A 13,099-nucleotide genomic window follows, 5' to 3' on the forward strand; every position below is an offset into this window, starting at 1 on the left:
CAGATGGGGCCGGGTACTGTGGCTTATACCTGTAATCCCAGCCCTTGGGGAGGCCAAACCAGGGGGATCGTTTAAGTCCAGGAGTTCGAGACCAGCCTGGGCAACATGCAGAGCTCTCATCTCTACAATTTTTTTTTTTTTAATAGCTGGGCGTAGTGACACATGCATGTAGTCTCAGCTACTTGGGAGGCTGAGGTAGGAGGATTGCTTGAGCCTGGGAGGTTGAGGCTGCAGTGAGCTGTGATTGTGCCACTGCATTCTAGCCCGGGTGACAGAATAAGACCCTGTCTCAAAACAAATAAAAAAGCCAAACAAACAAAAAGAACCAAATGGGTGGGGAGGGGGTGCTACTCTGAGCTTTTACTGAAAATACATGAAACCCCCCTACAGAAATTAGCAACTAAAAAAGCAGAGGGCTGGGCTCTGCAGCTGGGTCTGGAATCTTCCTCCCTAGCCTCTCCCCACATACCCCTTAGGCTACACTTGGCCTTTGAAAAAGTATCTTTTCTTCAGTTTCCCTTCTCTCAAGGCTGGCCCTGGATGCACAGACCAATGACACTTCATTGGCAAATATATTGATTATGGGGATGGGGGTCAAACTCGCAATTGGCTACAACCTATCCCTTGAGGGTAGCCAAATCTATTTAAATTGACCTGAGTGGTGCTCTTTTCTGAAGAGAAACTAATTATACAATCCACAGTTTTCCCTCTCTCAAAAGTGTACCCTTGGCAGTTACCTGGCTCTGTGGATTCATTTCATTCGGCTTCCATTGTTGAACACGCTTCAAAATCCTGTTGCTTCTATCCCTAATGCTCTATTTAACAGGTGCCACAGTGCAGCAGCCCCTCACAGTGAAAGCTCGCCTAATCCTGACACGCGTAGCCTAGAGCAAAGATGAGAACTGTTATGAGTTTAGACTAAGATAGGCTTCATTTAATGATTTACAGAGTCTCCCTATCTCTCAGAAAAAGTTTAGAGAATGCTTTTCTTGTGAGTCAAACATCAATCTCTCCCAGAGCTTCAAGACACTCATTAGGCACCACTGTTTGCAAGGTAGCCAGCATGAAGATATTCAAGGCTAGGACAAATACAGAGAAATGGAAATGCTTGCCTGAGGCCGCCGAAGTTTCTAGAATACAATATTCAGGGTAACCCATAATGAAGAGGCTGCTGAGCCTGCTGTGGTCTATTTCCCAGACCTCAGCTTACAAACAGCAAAGGGCAGCCCCTTTGTGTTCTACTACTGTCTATCCAGATTCCTTGGAAGGAAGAGTTTGCTTCTGGAAGAGATTTCAAAAAGGTCAATAAGGCAAGATTGAGAAAACCTGGGGTAGCCCAGGCAGGGAAAGATGTGTTCTCTCTCCCCTGTGGCTAAAAACTGATGCCATCGGTTATTTGCATGGGTGAAGGCTAACAGTTGCTTGCCTATCCTGGCATATCACAGCTGGAAGGAATTCCAGAGACCACTAGCCCAACCCCATCACTGACAGATGAAGGGAAACCCTTAGGCTCAGAGAGTGAAGTGATTGTCCTGAAGTCACACAAGTTAGCAGACTAGAACTGGGTTCTGGGTCTCTGCTAGGGATTCAATGCTTGTGCCCCTCTCCCCTCAAAATTCACATGTTGAAACTTAATTCCTAATATGATGGTATTTTGAGATCAGGCTTTGTGAGGTGATTAAATCATGAGTATGGTCATGAATGGGATTAGTGCCTTTATAAAAGAGACCCGAGGGGCCAGGCAATGGTTCACGCCTATAATCCCAGCACTTTGGGACGCCAAGGCAGGCAAATCTCTTGAGGCCAGGAGTTCGAGACCAGCCTGGCCAACATGGCAAACCCCATATCTACTAAGAATACAAAAAAAAAAAAAATAGCTGGGCTTGGTGGCACATGCCTGTAATCCCATCTACTCAGGAGACTGAGGCAGGAGAATCGCTTCAACCTGGGAGGTGGAGGTTGCAGTGAGCTGAGTTCATTCCACTGCACTCCAACCTGAGCAACAGAGCAAGACTCTGTCTCAAAGAAAAAAATAAAAATAATAAGAGACCCAAGGGAGCTCATTCCACCATATGAAGACATAGCAAGAAGGAGCCATCGATGAGAAAGTGGGCCCTTATCAGACAATAAATCTGCCCGAGCCTGTTCTTGGACTTCCCAGCCTCCAGAACTGTGAGAAATAAATTTCTGTTGTTTATAAGTCACCCAGTCTATGGTATTTTGTTGTAGCAGCCCAAACAGATTAAGACAGACCCCAAACCCATTGCACCACACTGTGTCCCTCCCTACACCACATCCTTAAAAGCCAACCCTATTTCAACCAAAGAAACTGCTGGTGCTGCATATTACAAAATAAACCTTCTATTGAAAAATATTTTTCTTCTTTTTCCAAAACCTCAGAACTCTCAAGTTTGCCTGTGTGTGTGTTGACACCTATGTGTAGTATAAACTCACCTGTCTCTGAGAGGGGAGAGATTTAAAGAGATCATCTTGCCAGGCCTCTGATTGCAGGCCAGGTAGGTTAAATGATGGCCACAGTTAGGAGCTAAAGAGGTGATCAAAGGACTCTGACATTTCTTTCAACTTCGAGTATTTTTTTTTTCCAGTTCTACTCTGGGAAAAACGTGAACTGAATCACTATGGAGTTGATATCCTGCTGTGTTTGGCTGCAGACCCTCCAATTCCAGATAAATGCATTCTCAGTCCTGCCCGTCTTCCAGTAGACAGAGAAGCTAGAGAAGAGCTCTGCTGACAGAATACCTCTAGGCTGCGGCCATGCTCCATCTGCTCTGGGGAGTGGCCAGAAGTCAAGACCAGAGTCCAAGCTGCCTCTGCAGTTGGGATGAGGGGAAAGGAGAGTCAGGAGGGGCTGCTGGAGTAACAGCTGGGAATGCTGACTGACAAGCAGTGGGATAAACCATGTTAGAGAAGGGCAGTTGGGAAGGAAGAATGTGATATGATTTGGCTCTGTGTCCCCTCCCAAATCTCATCTCAAATTATAATCCCCAGGTACTGAGGGAGGGACCTGGTGGAAGGTTATTGGATCATGGGGGCAGTTTCCTCCATGCTGGTCTCATGATAGGGAGAGTTCCCATGAGATCTGATGGTTTTATAAGGGGATCTTCCGCCTTCGCTTCCTTCACATTCTCTCTCGCCTGCTGCCCTGTAGGACTTCCCTGCTTCCCCTCTGCCATGATTACAAGTTTCCTGAGGATCAGCCATGCAGAACTGTGAGTCAATTAAACCTCTTTTCTTTATAAATTACCCAGTCTCAGGCAGTTTTTTGGTTTTGTTGTTGTTGTTGTTGTTGTTTTGAGACAGAGTCTCACTCTGTCACCCAGGTTGGAGTGCAGTAGCGTGATCTTGGCTCACTGCCAACCTCTGCCCCCTGGGTTCAAGAAATTCTCCCACCTCAGCCTCCCAAATAGCTGGAATTACAGGCATGCACGACTGCACTGGCTAATTTTTGTATTTTTAGTAGAGACAGAGATTCGCCACGTTGGCCAGGCTGGTCTCGAACTCCTGACCTCAGGTGACCCACCTGCCTCGGCCTCCCAAAGTGCTGGGATTACAGACATGAGCCACTGTGCCCGACCAGGCAGTTCTTTATAGCAGTGTGAGAACAGACTGATACAGGGTATGAACCAAGCTATTTGGAATGAGAGTGGTAAAGAAGCAGCTGCCCAAGGCAGTGGTACTGGGATTAAATTGGACATATAAGAGATAGCAGCAGTACTAAGGACAGGAATCCAGGTAAAGGAACATGGGACAGAAATACAGATGAAAATGAATTCGACATTAAGAGCCTGTTTAGTCCATCATCCCATCTTCAGGCAAGACTACAGAACACAGCTTTGATGAGGGAGCAGATTACATTGGGATGGTTTAGCAACACGAAGGTTAAGGCCCAGAAATGTCAGCATGTGCAATTGGCTGCAACACAGCCTGTTGGCATTCTATATGTTCAGCCTAGATTGAAGATGGTTCTTACACAAGGGACTCTTACACAAGGGTGCAGTTGCAGTCCCTGATTTGCTAGATCCTGGGAACCCCTTGGGAAATTTTGTTTCACTTGGGCAATCTTTTGAGTCCAACCAGTATGAAGGATTCACTTATGTGTGGATCTGCTGGCCTGGGACACCCATTGGAAACCAGAACACAAGGACACAGAGGCCCCAAGAGAAAAATCCCGCTGGATGGGGTAGAAGTCTAGAATGTTGGGGCAGGGGGAGGGGGTGGGGGAACCAGACTGGGCAGTGAGTCCTGAGTGGGAGTGATGGGTTCTATACAATATGAAGTCATTCTCCTTCTTCGCCTCCTCCGCCCCCATTCCTCCTGTGCCTTAGGAAGAAGACACCTGAATGGTAAAACTCAAGACCTGGATCACCATGGGCTCCAGCCCCTATGCCTGAGGACCCCTATAGTGGTTTCTACCCTTCACCTATCCCTGAGAAAATAGACCTGCCTGGGCAATTTGCAGAAAAAGACACTTGAATCAGAGAAAAAGCAAGACAGAAAGGTTTACGTGAGCTAGAGAGAGATGGTGGCAAACCCCAGAAAGCACCAAAGGGCAAACCCCAGAGGTCGAGGTCCACTTAGCAGCACCACAAGGACAATTAACAACATACAGTTTAGAGTGAAACAAAGATGGAGTTCTAGCTCCTCCACTCACCACCTCTATTAGTCAGGGTTCTCCAGAGAAACAGAACCAATATGATATTGTCTTAGTCTGTTTTCTGTTGCTTATAACAGAGTACCTGAAACTGAGTAATTTATAAAGAGAAAAGATTTATTTCTTATACTTATGGAGGCCAAGAAGCTCAAATTCTAAGGGCTGCATCTGGTGAGGGCCTTCCTGCTGATGAGGACTCTGCAAGAGTCTTAAGGCAGGGCAAGGCACCACATGGTGAGGGGACTGAGTATGCTAGTTCAGGTCTCTTGGTTCTCTTTTCCCCTTCCTTTTTTTTTTTTTTTTTTTTTCATGGAGGCTCGCTGTGTCGCCCAGGCTGGAGTGCAGTGGTGCGATCTTGGCTCACTGCAGCCTCCACCTCCCTGGCCCAAGCAATTCCCCTGCCTCAGCCTCCTGAGTAGCTGGGATTACAGGCGCATGCCACCACGCCTACCTAATTTTTTTGTATTTTTAGTAGATATGAGATTTCACCATGTTGGCCAGAGTAGTCTTGAACTCCTGACCTCAGGCAATCTGCCAGCATCAGCCTCCCAAAGTGCTGGGATTATAGGCATGAGCCACTGTGCCCAGACTTCCTCTTCTTATAAAGCTACCAGTCCCATTCCCGTGGTAACCCATTAATCTATTAACCCATTAATTTATTAATCCATTCATACATGAATGCCTTAATTACCTCTTAAAGACCCCACCTCTCAATACCAACACATCGGAGAGTAAATGAGTCTTGGAGGGGGCATGAGTTTTGGAGGGGATAAATATTCAAACCATAGCAGATACACAGTGATACATAAGAGAGAATTCATTATAGAAACTGATGTACGTGATTATGGAGGCCAAGACATCCCACAATATGCTGTCTGCAAGCTGGAGAACCAGGGAAGCCAGTAGTGTAAACTCTCAGTCCAAGGTAAAAGGCCTGAGAACTTGGAGAAACCACTGATGTTAAGTTCCTGGGTCCACAGGCCCACCAATCAGGGAAGCTTTAATGCCCCATGGCAAGAAAAGATAGATGTCCCAGCTCCAGAAGAGAGCAAATTCACCTTTGCCTTTTTGTTCCATCCCAGCTCTCAGTGGATTGGATGATGTCTGTCCCTAGTGGTGGGGGCAATCTTCTTTTCTCAGTCTACCAATGCAAATGGCTAATCTCTTCTGGGAACACCCTCACAGACACACCCAGAAATAATCTTTTACCAGCTATGTGGGTATCCCTTAACTCAGTCAAGTGAACAGCTGAAATTAACCATCACACTACCTATCTGCCCTAGGGAAATTTATCGAACCTCTCTGAGCTTCAATTTATTCATCTATTCATCTATAAAATCAGTGTCTGATAAAAGCTTAATGAGATCATTTCTGCAAAACACTTAGCACAGTGCTTGATGCATACTACACTATCAAAAAGGTGGTAGACTATGTTATTGTGGTTGGCTGAACAAAGGACTAGCAGCACTGAGGGTAGGTGACCAGAGGGAGATGAAAGTATGGAAATCTAGATGGGGCTGGATGGCAACAGATACCCAAGAAAATCAGAGGTGAAAACTGGGTCAGTACAATGGAGGCTGGTGGCCAGAGTGAGCAACTGGCTACGGTATTTGCCCATTAGCAGTCTGAGGCAGGTGACTTTAGTAAGGGAGAAGAAACAGCAGGGCAAAGGATGACAGAACGAGGTTCAGGGGTTAAGATTCCCTCTGCTCAGGGGGAGTTCTTGCAGAGCAACAAAAAGGGAGAACTCTCGTCCAATCATTCAATAAACATCATTAAAAGGAAAGAAGGCAGGATCCTCCCTGTTGGCAGGAAGCTACTAACATAGCTGATATAGGGACAAGCTAGCCCTTTCCTAGGTTCATAAGGCCCAGAGGACATTAAAAATACTAATGAGTTGGGCCAGGAGCAGTGGCTCATGCCTGTAATCCCAGCAATTTGGGAGGCTGAGGCAGGCAGGTCACCTGAGGTCAGGGGTTCAAGACCAGCCTGGCCAACATGACAAAACCCCGTCTCTACTAAAAATACAAAAATTAGCCAGGCATGATGTCACACGCACTCCAGCCTGGGCCACAGAGTGAGACTCCACCTCAAAAAAAAAAAAAAAAAAAGCCATTTTAATGGCCCTTCTTTTTTAAAAAACTAAATAAAATTATTTGACTTTCTATTTTCCTCAACATTATCTTTTTCATTGCATGGCTATATGCTTATATCACGTTTTCAACCTGCAAAGACCCTAGAATTATGTGGATAATATGGCATTTGGGAGAGAAAAATACTAGTAAGACCTAGGAAAAAACCCACATCAGGGAAGGCAGTGATCAGTATTCTATGAAAATAGGATCTAGAAAAACATCCATGCAATGCCACCAAATCAGGTGTTGGCACAAGAAGAGGAAGTCTAGCCAATGTTGTTCCTGATTACAAATATACTCCCTAGTCTGATGAGGACCAAAAGTAACAAGAAACATTAAGATGATCAGGCTCATTTTCAGTGATTAGTTTTCCCATGAGAGTCAACCTTCCAGAAGCACCTGGCCCATCACAACAAACAGTCGCTTAGGGCCTTGAATACCGGTAGAGGCAGGTTACCGGGGAGTAGTTGCTGTCTCCATTCCTCTCATTTACAACATTGCTGGGAAATGGAGACTCTTTAAAGAAAAAGTTTAAATGGGAAGAGATGAGACAGCATGACCTATTTTCAGGCCTCGGTCTACTGCTTTTCTCTTGCCACCTCTTTTCCCTCAAGAACTAGTCCACTGCCAACATTTTGCCTGTCACTTCTAGGCTATTGACTCTTATAGTCAAATCCTGTCTTCTTTCCTGCCTAGGATGTGTTTCTGCATGAATTGCACTCTTATCTTAAGATGAATGTTTTCTTAAAAAACACATTATCTTCTTCCAAAATAGCTTCCTCACCAGGCTTCCTGTGTCCATCAATTTTTATTATTTTTCTCTCCCTCTTTTCCCAATCAGGTAGGCTCCTAACACTGAAGTCTGAACAATCACAACAGCCATCTATATGATCTTCCTGCCTCTGGTCCTGCCCACCCTTTAATGAATCCTGCATACAACAGCCAGATTAATCCTCCTAAACATGACCTTCATCATCCTCTTTACTCAAAAACCTTCACTGGCTTTCTAATGGCCTGTAGCATAGTCCAAAATACTTGTGGGACATTAAAGGTGTACTATAAGTTGTGCTCCTGGTCCTCCGATCCTATTTCTCACTGTCTCTTTACAGCAGCGTTTCTCAACCTCAGCTGGACATTTTGGACCTGACAATTATGGACATTTTGGACCTGACGATTTATTGTCGGTGGCTCTCAGGCATGTGGTAGAACTTTCGGCAGCATCCCTGGCCTCTACTCACTACATGCCAGTAGCACCCCCATGCCCCAATTATGACAAACAAAAATGTCTTCCAACATTGCCAAATGTCCCCTCTGGGGGGCAAAATCACCCCAGCTGAGAGCCACCACTCTATAGGAAGGTCAACTCTGTTCTCCCACCCCCAAAATAATAAAAACAGACATTCATTCATTCATTCATTTATAGATGTATCATTGTGCCTCTTGCTTTGCCATATTACTTATCCTACTAGAAGGCTTTAAAAAGCTTAAAACCATTGCAAGAATGGGGATCTTAAGTATCAGAGAGATAAAGACCAAACAGATCTCTAACTTTGATACACAAAGCCCTCCAGCATCTGGCCCCAGGCTTGTCTCTTCCCCCGCATCTTTCACCAGCTCACCCTCACTGTCTTTACTCCATGCAAAAAGTTTCCCTGGAAAACACTGGTTTCTCAGCTTCAAGCCTCCTGCAGGTTACTCCCTCTGCCTCTCTTCACAGCTTGGGGACCACAGATTCTCTTAATCTGGGCCTCAGGGTCCTGAGTACCTGCTGTGTCTGCACAGCCTGTGGCCCTGTGCACACCTATGTCAATATCCTTAGCACACTGTATTGGCATGTACATCTATTTCTCTGACTCCCCAACTAGACTATGAGCAATTTAAGGGTTAACTCTGTGTAATACTTATCATTGTTTCTACAAAGCCAAGCACAATGCCCTGACATGTAGTCAAAATAAAGATAGCTCACATGTATTGAGTGATAACTGTATTGAGTGTTGTTCAAAGCACTTAGCATGTTTTTATTCACTCAATTATTCTTCAAAAAACCCAGAAAATATACATGTCATTATCCCCATTTTACAGATGAGAAAACTGGAGCTCATACTAGAAAATAAACCTAAATAGGCTGGCTTCAAAACCTATACTTTTAATCCACCATAGTAATAGATAACTAATGAATTTTTTTCTTGAATGAATGAATGGTACTACATCTCAGTGGGAATATCAATATATACCAGGCTTTGTATCAGTCAGGGTTCTCCAGAGAGAACCCTGGAATTCAAGACCAGCCTGGGCAACAAAGCAAGACCTTATCACTAGAAAAAAATAATAATAACCTTTTTTGAATTAGCAGACACAGTAGCATGCACCTGTAGTCCTAGCTACTCAGGAGGCTGAGGCAGGAAGATTGCGTGAGCCCATGTTTCATATATATGCTTTTGGGTCTGTTCTCTAGAAGAACACTGACTTAGTTTCTTTTCTTTTTCTTTCTTTTTTTTTTTTTTTGAGACAGAGTCTCACTCCGTCATTCAGGCTAGAGTGTGCAGTGGTATGATCTCGGCTCACTGCCATCTTCATTTCCCGGGTTCAAGTGATTCTCCTGTCTCAGCCTCCTAAGTAGCTGGGATTACAGGCGTGATACACCACACCCAGTTAATTTTTGTATTTTTAGTAGAGACGGAGTTTTCCCATGTTGGTCAGGCTGGTCTCAAACTCCAGACCTCAAATGATCCACCCGGTTCAGCCTCCTGAAGTACTGGGATTACGGGCGTGAGCCACCGTGCCTAGCCTGACTGAGAATATTTTTAGATATATATATCTAGAGAGATATATTTATCTTAAGGAATTGGCTCTTGCGATTGTTGGGGCTGGCAAGTCGAAAATCTGCAAGGCAGGCCAACAGGCTAGAGTCCTAGGGAAGACTTGATATCACAGTCTTGAGTCTGAAGACAGTCTGGAGACAGAATGCCTTCCTCCTCGAGGGTTCTTTTCTCTGAAAGCCTGCAACTGATTGAATGAGGCCCACCCACATTATAGAAGGTAATCTGCTCAACACAAAGCCTACTGATTTACATGTTAATCACGTCTCTAAAATACATTCACAGCAACATCGAGACTAGTGTTTGACCAAACAACTGGGTATTGTAACCTGGTCAAATTGACATATAAAATTAACTGGCTTACCACAGATGGGCAAATCTGGGACAAATGAGAACTGGTCTATTCCACAGCAATCATCCCTCCCCGTGCTCAATGGTAATAATTATCTATTCTACCCATTTGAGGTTTATTATACATTGACTTGCTTTATTGTTTATTTTTGATTTCCATTTGTCTTGTCTCACCAACTAGACTAAAATCTATTTCAGGCAAGGAGCATGTCTTCTAATTCTGTAGAATCACAATGGAGATAAGCACACAGCAGGTACTCGCAATGTGTTAGATAAAAGAATAAGTTTGAAGAACAATGATAAAAATAAATAAGCTAAGAAAACCCTCTGGATAGATAAATCAATACTGTTAACCTCACTGCACTAAGTGAACAAGGTTTGATCAACTGCCAGAGATCCCTTCTTTCAAACACAAAAGTAAACATCTTCATCTTCTGCCCTGTCGAGTTTAAGTTTCTACTCCCTAGAACCACTCAAGGCTTTGAATATTGTCAAAGGGATGTTTCTATTTGGAGGATCTGAGAGTGGAAGCCATGTTGGATGGAGGAGAGAATTCTAAGGTGGTTTGAGGCCCAGAAGGTGTCAACAAACTAGGAAGAGTGATGGAGACTGTGGAAAGTAGGGCCTCTAACTAGAGGGTTGATGGCTCCCCTGGAATGAGAATATTTCTAGATATGCATGATGAATTGATAGAATATTTAAGTTCAAGGAATGGCAAACAGGAACAGTATCCTCCTTGCCAGTCCTCCAAGTCCAAGACTGCCCAGCTCTTCCTGACCCTCCAGTCACGTTTAGTGGCCCTTCTCCACTGTTTTTGCTGTCCATTTATATTTTATATGTATCACCTTCACACTGTATTATAATTATGTGTTTGTTTGTCTGAATCCCTTACTAGACTATAAATGTCTAGAAAACAAAGACTACCCTGTTCATCTTCATATCTCCTAACACCTTGAACAATGACTGGCGCACACTTGGTATTTAACATGTGTTTGTGAAAAGGAGAAGGCTTGGAAATAAGAGCAGAACAGGGACCCAAGCAGCAAGAGAACCAACTCAGAGAAACAGTGGAGTGACACAGAGGGCACTGGACACATGGAATCTGATTCTGATTCTCCTTTGAGAATGAAAGTGAACAGGGAACTTGAACTTCCTGGACCTCAGTTTTATTGCGTAGAAGATAAGGCAGTTATAGTGTTAGAATTGTATGAGCATCCAAGAAGGGAAATACATAGCTTAATAGTTAGGTGTTTAAAAAAAATGCATGTACAAAAAAATAAAGCTAAATCCAAGGCATAGATCTGATTACTTCAAAGGAAAGAAAGAGGGAAAGGAAGGAAGTCACAGCAATGTTAATTCAAACTGTCATTAACTAAAATTTGTGTTGGGTGCAGCAGCTCACACTTGTAATACCGGCACTTTGGGAAGCTGAGTTGGTTGGATCACTTGAGGTCAGGAGTTTGAGATCACCCTAGCCAACATGGTGAAACCCCATCTCTACTAAAAATACAAAGTTAGCCAGGCATGGCAGTTTGGCATCTATAATCCCAGCTACTCTGGAGGCTGAGGCATGAGAATCACTTGAACCCAGAAGGTGGAGGTTGCAGTGAGCCAAGATGGTGCCACTGCAACACTGTGAGACTCATCTGAAAGAAAAAGAAAGAAAGGAAGGAAGGAAGGAAGGAAGGAAGGAAGGAAGGAAGGAAGGAAGGAAGGGGTAAGGAGGGAGGGAGACAGAGTGCGAGAGAAAGAAAGAAAAAGAAAGAAAGAGAGAGAAAGAAAGAAAAAGAAAGAAAGAGAGAGAGAGAAAAAGAAAGAAAAGAAAGAAAGAAAGAAAGAAAGAAAGAAAGAAAGAAAGAAAGAAAGAAAGAAAGAAAGAAAGAAAGAAAAGAAAAAAGAAAAGAAAAGAAAGAAAGAAATGAATTTGGTTAGAAAGAATATATGGTGTGATTTGTTCTTGATAATTTCCTGAGTTAATTAATTCTAACTTAATTTTGAGTATGTAAATGCAAAATAATATAGCTATGTTTATAATACTGAACATAAAAAATTAGAAAATTTGAAGACCCAGAGATTACAACCATAAAAATGTGTAAGTAACTATACTTTATTTTATGTATGTATGTATGTATTTACTTACTGTTAGAGATCAAGTCTTGCTCTGTTACCCAGGCTAGGCTGGAGTGCACTGGCACCACCATAGCTCACTGCAGCTTCAAACCCATGGGCTCAAGCAATCCTCCTGCTTCAGCTTCCCAAGTAGCTAGAACTACAGAAGCATGCTACATGCCTAGCTATTTTTTTTTTTTTTTTTTTTTTTTTGGTAGCGATAGGGTCTTCCTGTGTTGCCTAGACTGGTCTCAAGCTCCTGGATTCTGGCAATCCTACTGCTTTGGCCTCCCAAAGTGCTGGTATTACAGGCATGAGCCACCAAGCCCAACCAGTAGCCAAGCCACATTTTAAAGAAAAATAAAGTCAAAGCTATTTGAAGTATTCCAGAGTATTTTTTCAAATGTATGGCAGGGGTAATGTTCTAAATTATATTTTAAAGCTTGCATAACAGTGAAAACAAAGCTAAACAAAGATGTCATGACAAAAGTTTACACCAATCTCACTTTCAGTATCAATTCAAAAACTGAAATACAATAAATACAATAGCGAACAAAATCAGGCAGCTCATAAAAGAATAACAGGCCATGACTAAATGGGGTTTATTGTAGAAATGCAAGGCTATTTTTCTATTAGGAAATGTAATATACAATTTACCATGTCTGGCAATGGAAAGAGAAAGCAGCCATGTGATTATTTCCATGACTGCTGAAAAGAGATATGATATTTAATAAAATTGCAGTGTTTATTCTAAATAAAATCTGTTACTAAATAGTTTCTTTTATTTTTTATGTATTTATTTATTTTTGAGACAGGGTCTCCCTCTGTCACCCAGGGTGGAGTGCAGTGGCACGATCTCTGCTCACTGCAACCTCCACCTCCTGGGTTCAAGGGATTCTTGTGACTCAGCCTCCCAAGTAGCTGGGACTATAGGTGCGCACCACCATGCATGGCTAATTTTTGTTTAGTAGAGATGAGGTTTCACCATGTTGGCCAGTCTGGTTTCAAATTCT

Source organism: Piliocolobus tephrosceles, chromosome 18 (assembly GCF_002776525.5).
Source record: "Piliocolobus tephrosceles isolate RC106 chromosome 18, ASM277652v3, whole genome shotgun sequence".
In the NCBI taxonomy this organism is placed as follows: domain Eukaryota; kingdom Metazoa; phylum Chordata; class Mammalia; order Primates; family Cercopithecidae; genus Piliocolobus; species Piliocolobus tephrosceles.